At 37.8% G+C, this 8,352-nt stretch overlaps 1 pseudogene; it reads right to left on the bottom strand.

Moving 5' to 3' along the window:
- Positions 1-413: 413 nt before the first annotated feature.
- LOC114742988 (protein trichome birefringence-like) lies at positions 414-3,695 on the bottom strand (annotated as a pseudogene).
- Positions 3,696-8,352: the final 4,657 nt, after the last annotated feature.

Raw genomic sequence — 8,352 nt, 5'->3', positions numbered from 1 at the left:
AGACAGAAAGAGGCCTTGTCTTCGTGTGGATATAGTGGTGTGCTGTAATTTCCAGCTTCCAATTCAGTTAAAAAAAAGCACACATGGTCAGTGACCATCATCATCCAGCACACGCATTAAAAATATTAGTACGAGAGTTGAGTCATTTCAAGACTCTAAACTTATTTTAATGACATTAAAAAAAAAATATTAATCGGACTAACTTCTTCAACTAATATTATTATTTTTGACCAATTTTCTCCTCAATCACCGTGAGACTGCTCGCCAGTCAGACCAATTGATGCAACTCGGCTCAAGGACGAGACTTTTCGGCCAGAAGAACAAGACATTAAACTATCAAACCATTTCTTCTGAAGACTGTCAGTTAATAAAACATTGGCGTGTGCATAATTATTCCATAAAACACCGCTTGATGAAGTACTCTAACTGTTTTAATTTATAATATTTCACCCAAAAATTTTGAATATAGAAAAGCGAGAACTCTTTACAATACCGGCTCAACAAGAACAGAAGAATTGGAGGGGATTATTAATTTACAATGACCCGAGAAGACACCTGACTGTTTGTCTCCTCTTTCCTCACCATCTATTGCCTCTGCTATATGCTATATCCTCACATTCATATAGTATAATCATTTTGAACATTTAACAGGGGTAAAAAAAACTATCGCTATACCAAGCCCAGGAAACAGATAGGACAAAAGTGGGATGTATTATATCTGCTTCTGCACGAGCTGAGGTTATAAAGATTTGATTGGCGGTTCAACTCAAGGTCTCTTGCTCTGTTTCTGATTCTGATATTGTCTGACAAGAAGGTGAGCATAGAGAATCTCATTCCAAGCATCAGGAACACCGGGAAGGCACCAGTGACTACAGTCCTGAATCATTAACGGTGATCTCCTTTCTTCTGGTGATAGGTTTTGCTTCCTATATATCGAGGGATGACCATCCTTTCGAAAATCCGTCATCCTCGTAACATTCAGATACGTCACACGCGTTTTCATGTACTTTATCACCTTTTCCAGAACCTTCATCTTTGGTGGGTATTCTGTCAGGTATTTCTCGTTCTCGATAGGCGCTGTTTCGCTGTCACACTGGCCTCCAGAATTCCACTGTCCTCCACTTTTGAATTCACAACAAGACACCCATTTTTCCACGGATAATCAGCCTTCTAGTTTCATGGACTAATACTAATGATGTGACGCTAATTAATAAGTAGTATTGTTTTACCTGAAATGGGAAGCAGAGTAGCCTCTGAAGAAGACCACAGACTTGGATGGATTCACGTTGGCATCAACCCATCTGCTCCATGTTGTTATAGCTCGTCGAAATGCCTCAAGAACATTAAGTTCCTCGTACACATGGCTACCTTCTTGGTAATAGTCCTTCCTGCAGAATATAGGTGAATTAGGAGACGGGTTGAAATTGCAGCCTGATCTCTAAACAGGATAGATAATATGTTTGTACCCTGTCGAAGTTTTTTCATGTGTCCACCAGTGGCCAGTGTTGAAGATCATAATATCTGCATCTTTGTATTCATCAGAAGACTTCCCGACCAAATCCAGACGAAGAGTTTGCTTCGTCGTTCCATTGTTGTCCGCGGTTTCCCATTCTTGAACTAAGAATGGAGATACAAAAAGCTCTACGGTGAAGTTATAGTCCTACTCGCCGGTAACAACCAAATGAGCAACGTTAGGGGAATGAAAATATCCCAAAAAACCAGAAATTTTTTATTTTCATTCAGGAGAAGAAATGGAAATTTAAGAATACCGACTTCGAACACAAAAGAATAGGAGGCTTCCCCACGGAACTGGACCCTGCCATTTGCTTCATAAACTTTGCTTTTATTTGGACAGAGTTTCTCAGTATGCAAATTAGCGACTCCCACATATTTCTGTTGATGGAATCGCCAACAAAAACCAACCGTTTCCCTCTTAACATATTTAGAAGACGATGGCCGTCCAACCTGTATTTACAGATACTAAGCATTACTTTTCTTAATTGCATCTTTACAAGACTGTTAAATATATCGAAGAATGGGAAGAGAACAGGGCAAAGCAGAACACAAACAAATCAATTGGCAAAGTAAATCAACAACACAAGTCGCGTAAATTTTGTGCAACTTTTACGGATACAAACATTCCAGTGAAGGGCCTTATTAAAAAAAAAAAAAAAACATTCCAGTGAAGGGAAAACCTCAGTGCCAAACAACTGCAGTTACAGAATAACAGGAAACCTAACGGATTTTGTTCGAAACAAACGACAAGACAACAAAATTCATCGAATTCGCATACCTCGGAAGGCTGCACCCTTAGGCTTCCACTTGTATTTCTGATAGTTTTTATCAGGCCTGCCATTCTGAATACAATCGAACTGCTCATCAATCAGACTGCAAGAACCGGGTTTATAAAGAGGATACGAATCGTCCCTAACCCATTCCCCATCAAATAAATCACATTTCATCAGAGACTCAATCAACTCATTCTTATGTCCTGTAACTGTCGAATTTCCCTGCTTCTTCGCCAAGGAAGCTGTATAATTATTCGACGCAACACCCTTCACTCCTTCAACTGAACTCAGATTCTTCTTCGGGTTAACTGGGACACGTTGGAGAGGGGGAGACGCCGAAACTTTTGGTGAGGCGGCAGCATTTGTGGATTGATTTGCCTTCACTGCTTTACTTTCACTGGACTTCACAGGGCTGCGAGTATGATTTACAGCGCCGGATGGTTGCTTATTCACAATGGGAGGCGGCTTCACTGGCAAAACTGATGTCCGATTACTTGACGTCTTAGAATTAGAAGAGGGAATTGCGGTGTGATTTGTGGCTGGAAATTTATTTTGAGATGAAATAAAAGAACTTTGGGTTTTGGAAGTGGATGGTTTGGAACTTGAGTTGGGAGATGAAGAAGTGACATTAATAGATCTAGAAGTGGTGTTGATGTGAAGGGGATAGCTTTGGGGATGGCTGGGAGATGAAATGTTGGGGAAAAAGTAGTAGAAAAGGGAATTGAATTGAGATTTATATGAAGCAGACGCAGAACTTGTAGCGAAAATATTGGTGAACCCCGGAGAAGAAGCATTTGGTGAAGGAGAGAAGGCTAAGAAAACAGTGAAAGCAACAAAAACGAACATGAAGCCATAGGCAAAGGGTACTGATCTTCTGGTCTTGAAATGAGCGAGGAAGCTCATAATGTCTGGGATGAGGTTCCCTCCACCGAGGGGAAGGTACTTGGTGGCTTCAGCCATGAATGGAGAGGGTCGGCCGTGTTATCGTCCCTATCTTGAACACAGAGGGAGGGAGGGAGGGAGAGATGATGGAGAATATGTTTCTGTCAACAGGGTCGCGAAAAGAGAGAACCTGAGCGATATATGGAAACAAAAGAGAAAAAGAAAAGGTTCTGGAGAGAGAAGTTGGGTTAGTTTGGTTTACAGAAAATATGTGACTTGTGAAATTTGTGAATTGTGAGTGGGGGAAGGCGATTTTCCATTGTCGCGGGTCATGATCATGAAAATATGGAGAGGGAGATGCAGAAAAGGGAAAGAGGTTATGTTATGAATGTGGCCGTGCTTACCAGATTATCTGCAGAAATGCCACCACTCTCATGTCTGTTCCCTCCATTTGTGCGCGCTTCCATCAAGGGTTATTCCTTCCAAGCCCACCACTCTGGCCACATATCAACTTTCGACAAGAATCGCCAAACGGCGATCACGTTCAAAATATTTACACAACATTATTATTTTTATTTTTAGAATATTTATTGTTATCTAACTTAATTTTCGTTTTTTTTATATGCTTATTTTTTTGCGTGGCACCAAATGAGGAAGGACTGTAAATTAATGTCTAATTAGGTTTTTTGTATGACGAATAATATAGCATGATTTTGTATTGATACTGTCACGGATCTACAGTTTATTGATATTGGCCATTTATCATTTTTATTAAATTATTAATAAATTGGAGATTGCATCAGCTTTGTGAAAGTTACGTAGGGGGCCATGTGATTTTGGCTTTTGAAATTGAACGAGTAAATGAAATATGAAGTGATGGTATGTGCTACGTAATTTAGAAATTGACCGTACCAATGAAACTCCGTACGCGTCAAGAGTCCAAATGCCTTGCTTGGTTGGACCCCAGCTGTAAGGTTGTACCTGAATTTCCCATCCCTTGTCTTTTTTCTTATTCCTGGTCTCTCCACGCGCCATTGATAGTAAACCACGCTCAATTAATTAACCAGTATTCAATATTTCAATGTAATGGCAAAAAAAAAAAAAAAACTGTATTCAATGAACATCTCTTCATGTGCTTTAATAACTTATAAGTAGTTTTTTAATTATAATTTACAGAATATGAAATGAAATAAATATATAAGAGAAATTTTATCTTAACTTACATAAAACGTACTTATAGACCAGGAGAAGTGATCCAGAGGACTCAACATGGTCTACATATATAATGATACTGCTTTAGGAGGTTTTTTTTATATGGTAGACAAATTAAAGAAAAAAAATGATAGCATGAATACCAAACTAAATATTAAAAAAGGATAGAATTCAACGACAACGGGTGTGAATTTTCTAAAGTCAAAGATTAAGAAGAGATATATAATATTTTTTTAATCCTAAATGCAGTGGGGAGAGCTGTCGGTGATTGATTCCCGCACTCATCGTTCTTCTCCTTCGTGTGTTTGCTGTTTGTGCATTCACTTCAATTTAATTCTAATAACCTTTTTTTTTAAATCTTTTTGTCACTTAATCCACCTAAACCCTCATCTATATAAAAGGCACTTAAAGGATGAATTTTGTAGTTGTTTGCGTCAATACTATGGTTAGGCAGCGTTCATGATCAAATGTTATGTTCGTATTCAGATAAAATTAGTTCACGATTCATGATTGCGGCCTCCACCTCCATCCATTTTCTTGCTAAACCCGCAGCCTAATTCGGTGGAAACCATGTTGTTGCATCCCAGATTTAATATCTCAGGTCTCATCCGCCATCCATTCTTATTAAATCTACATGGCTGGCATTACAACGAAGAAAGTATAATTTTATTGTCCCGAAATAAGCTCTCAAAAACGAGAAGCCAATAATTGATACTAAAGTATGATCTTGAGAGATCAAATTAAATAGACGAGATGGAGTACTGTGATATGGGAATGAGAGAATGACGGACGAAATGAGTCCACATGGCATTCAGTGGTGTCGCCGACAATGCGAGGGAGCACGACAAAAGCCAACAATTATATGCTGACTTTGCGTGCTTCGTTCACATGGCACCACAGAAAAATCACCCCCTCCACCTAATTCACAAATTTTCTTTAAGAAAAAAAGATTTTTAACATAGAAACTAATTAATTAATTTGAGTTAATTAAATAAGTTTGTTAAGTTAGTTATTTGTAATAAATAAGTATTATCTTTCATAAAATACTCTTATTAATTATATATATTAGCTAAAACTATTATTTAATAAAATCTTTAATATGTATATTAGTATAAAGATTATTTTAAAAAATATAGATAAATACGAGAGACAAAGTGAATTGAAGTTTTGTATTTGAGATCAAATTAAAAATCAAACTAGCTCTTATATTAAAAATATGGGTGATATTATTTATTCATAATTATTATATCAAAATTTTGTCACGTTAATTTTACAAACTGGGGCATTAATAGCGCAATCAACATAACTAAATTTCTCGTGGTGCGCATCAAAACAAAGCCCCGAAAGAATCCCATAGGTAAAATGGAGAGAGAGAGTGTTAATGATGTTAAAACACAGTAATTAGTCCTCATAAATATGTGCCAGACGCGGCGAAACAAGGGTCCAACACGTGTCCACCCTCAAAACAGTCCAAACTCGAGAGTCATTTGTAAGTTCTCCGTTCTGACTAGGACAGCGAATATATGGGGTGTTTGGGGCCAAATAATAAACAAACAGAGAGCGTATGTTTACATTTAATTTCATCATTTTGGAGCCATACGTAAATTGGCAGACCTCACATGGATAAACTGCTTTAATCCCCGGATGGACGCAAAAGCAAGACTAATTAGGCTATATATATATATATAGTACTCCCTCTGATCTTATACATAAACTTCAAATAACGAGATCACATTTAATGAGCTAATAGTTCAAATTAGTTAAAAATAATAAATAAATAAAAAATATATTTTTATTTTTAAAATTTGTTCTTATTTTTAAGAGAGTAAATGGGAGTCAATAAATAAAAAAAAATTATGAAAGAAAATATATGAGAGTAATATAAGAGAAAGTACTAAATGCAGTTAATTAAAAACAAAATAGGAAGCAAAGTAATAAATACTTAGATAAACTCAAAAATAAAACTTATATTTTAAATTAGATCTATTTCTAAAAATAAAACTTATATATGAGACCCGGAGGAGTATAACGTGGAGATTCATGCATCCAACAAAATTGACGAAGCTGCCTGCACCATTATCTTCCATTTTAATTTCGTTGCGACTTTCAGCTATTTCAAGCAACCATATGCGTTCCCTTTCTATGTACGTACATTGGAAAAGTACTCCCTCATTTATTTATGTCTTTTCCCAGTCCACTGATCATGACTTTAGCCTTAGGACGTGCACCCATCGAAGGGTTTATTATTTGTTAATTAGGCTCACGGCGGTAACTCTCCTCAATATATTTTTTCCCTTTCCCAAATTCTGTTATTTAAAAGGAATTGAGTTCTTTCCACAACGCTTCTTTCGTATGCATTGGAGTATATACACACACACACCCTACTGAAAAATAACAAGATGATCATGCACATCTTAGCAGCGTTCATGAAAGAAGAAGAACATCATGCTCATGAAATGAAAATGATTTTGAACGATTAACTTGTAACTTTCAGCAACTGGAAGCAACCATGCGTGTTTCCTTCTTAATGTAATTATATATTGGTAAAATTCAGAAGAACCGCCTCCATTTGCTCCTAATGGAAAAGTGCTCCTCTCCATCACTTTAGTCATACGGCGTGCAGCGATACATGGCAGGGCTTTTATTTTGTTATTATGTTCAAAGGATCCCAACAATGCCTGCATGGAGCCATATGGAATAACCTTCTAAAGATGCACCCTTATATCAGCTGCTCTTCTTCCCTTTTATTTTGTTGTTATTTTAGGTTTGTGGTGTTATTCTGAAATTATTGCCTTTTTCAGTGTTCAAATGTTTAGTTTATTTTTTTCCCCAACTTTACTCTCATATACATTCTGTCATTTATTTTTGTTCTCAGCTATTGCATTGAATAAGGACTCGAAATTAAGCGAGTATTAGTAGCAAAACCCCTAAAAAGAAGAAAAAAGGAAGGAAAAGGGAAAAGAGGGGGGAGGGGGAATAGAATATTGCAATTAATTGCTTTTCCACACGCGCGGGCCCTGTTTCCAAGACGTCAATTTCTCGGTAGTTTTCGACCACCACCCTCCCATTTCAACCAATTATAAGGAGTGTTCTCCTGTACTTTGAATTTACAGTAGCGCCTATCACCTCCAAATTCAAAACGGCTCAAAGCACGATCTTTGGCGTGATTAACTCGACCCCCGCCCTTTTCTTTTCTTTATAAGAAAAGGTAGAGACCAGCTGCCCTGCCGGAAACAATCCTTGGCTTGTTTCCTTTTGGATTAATTGTCCCTCTCATATTCGCAAGCATGCTCTTTGGCCTTCAGTCTTGGTCTTTTTTTCTATATTGGTCTGAACTACTATTATTGTCCATGAGTCTTCCCCGATGGATCGTCAGCCGCGGCAGATGCAAAAGCAAGCGGAATAGAGAGCCATGGTAAGCTAAACTCGTCATCCTCAAGACCCCTACTCTTCAAATCGAACTAGGCCGAATACCCGGCATAGCCGTGAGAATTTCACACGCATAGAACCAGAAACCTGAGAAAATTGAAGCGTCCGGCTTCTCCCACTGCTCTTCCTTTACCATAAACGCACAGTTTTTGCGCACAAAAAGAGTGATGATGTTGGTCTTTTTTGTTAACAAAAAGTGGCCAACGACGTTCATCGTTGTTCTCACAGCCATGGGTTGACCGTGACAACTGCTCACGCCTCGTTGATAACCTAGAGTTTTCACAAGATCCCTAGAACTTATTCTGTGTTTTTCCTTTGCTCGACAACACAAAAACCAATTCATAATACCTATGCATACCCCCGTCACATCTAAACTGATGTGGAGTTCAGTCCCAAAAAAAAAAAAAACTGATGTGGAGCTCCAGCTTGCATTTGAAGGCTCCCATCGAAAAGAAGAGCAGAGAGAAGCATTAAAGCCGAGGAGGCTCTTGATGACACTCTTTTTTTTTTTTTTTTTTTCCGGATGTCATCTAACTTTTTG

This window comes from Neltuma alba, unplaced genomic scaffold, assembly GCF_004799145.2.
Source record: "Neltuma alba isolate B1F8T4 unplaced genomic scaffold, ASM479914v2 tig00003903_pilon, whole genome shotgun sequence".
NCBI lineage: Eukaryota > Viridiplantae > Streptophyta > Magnoliopsida > Fabales > Fabaceae > Neltuma > Neltuma alba.
The sequence above is the reverse complement of the archived record's forward strand: the minus strand, read 5'-3'. Positions and strand labels throughout refer to the sequence as shown.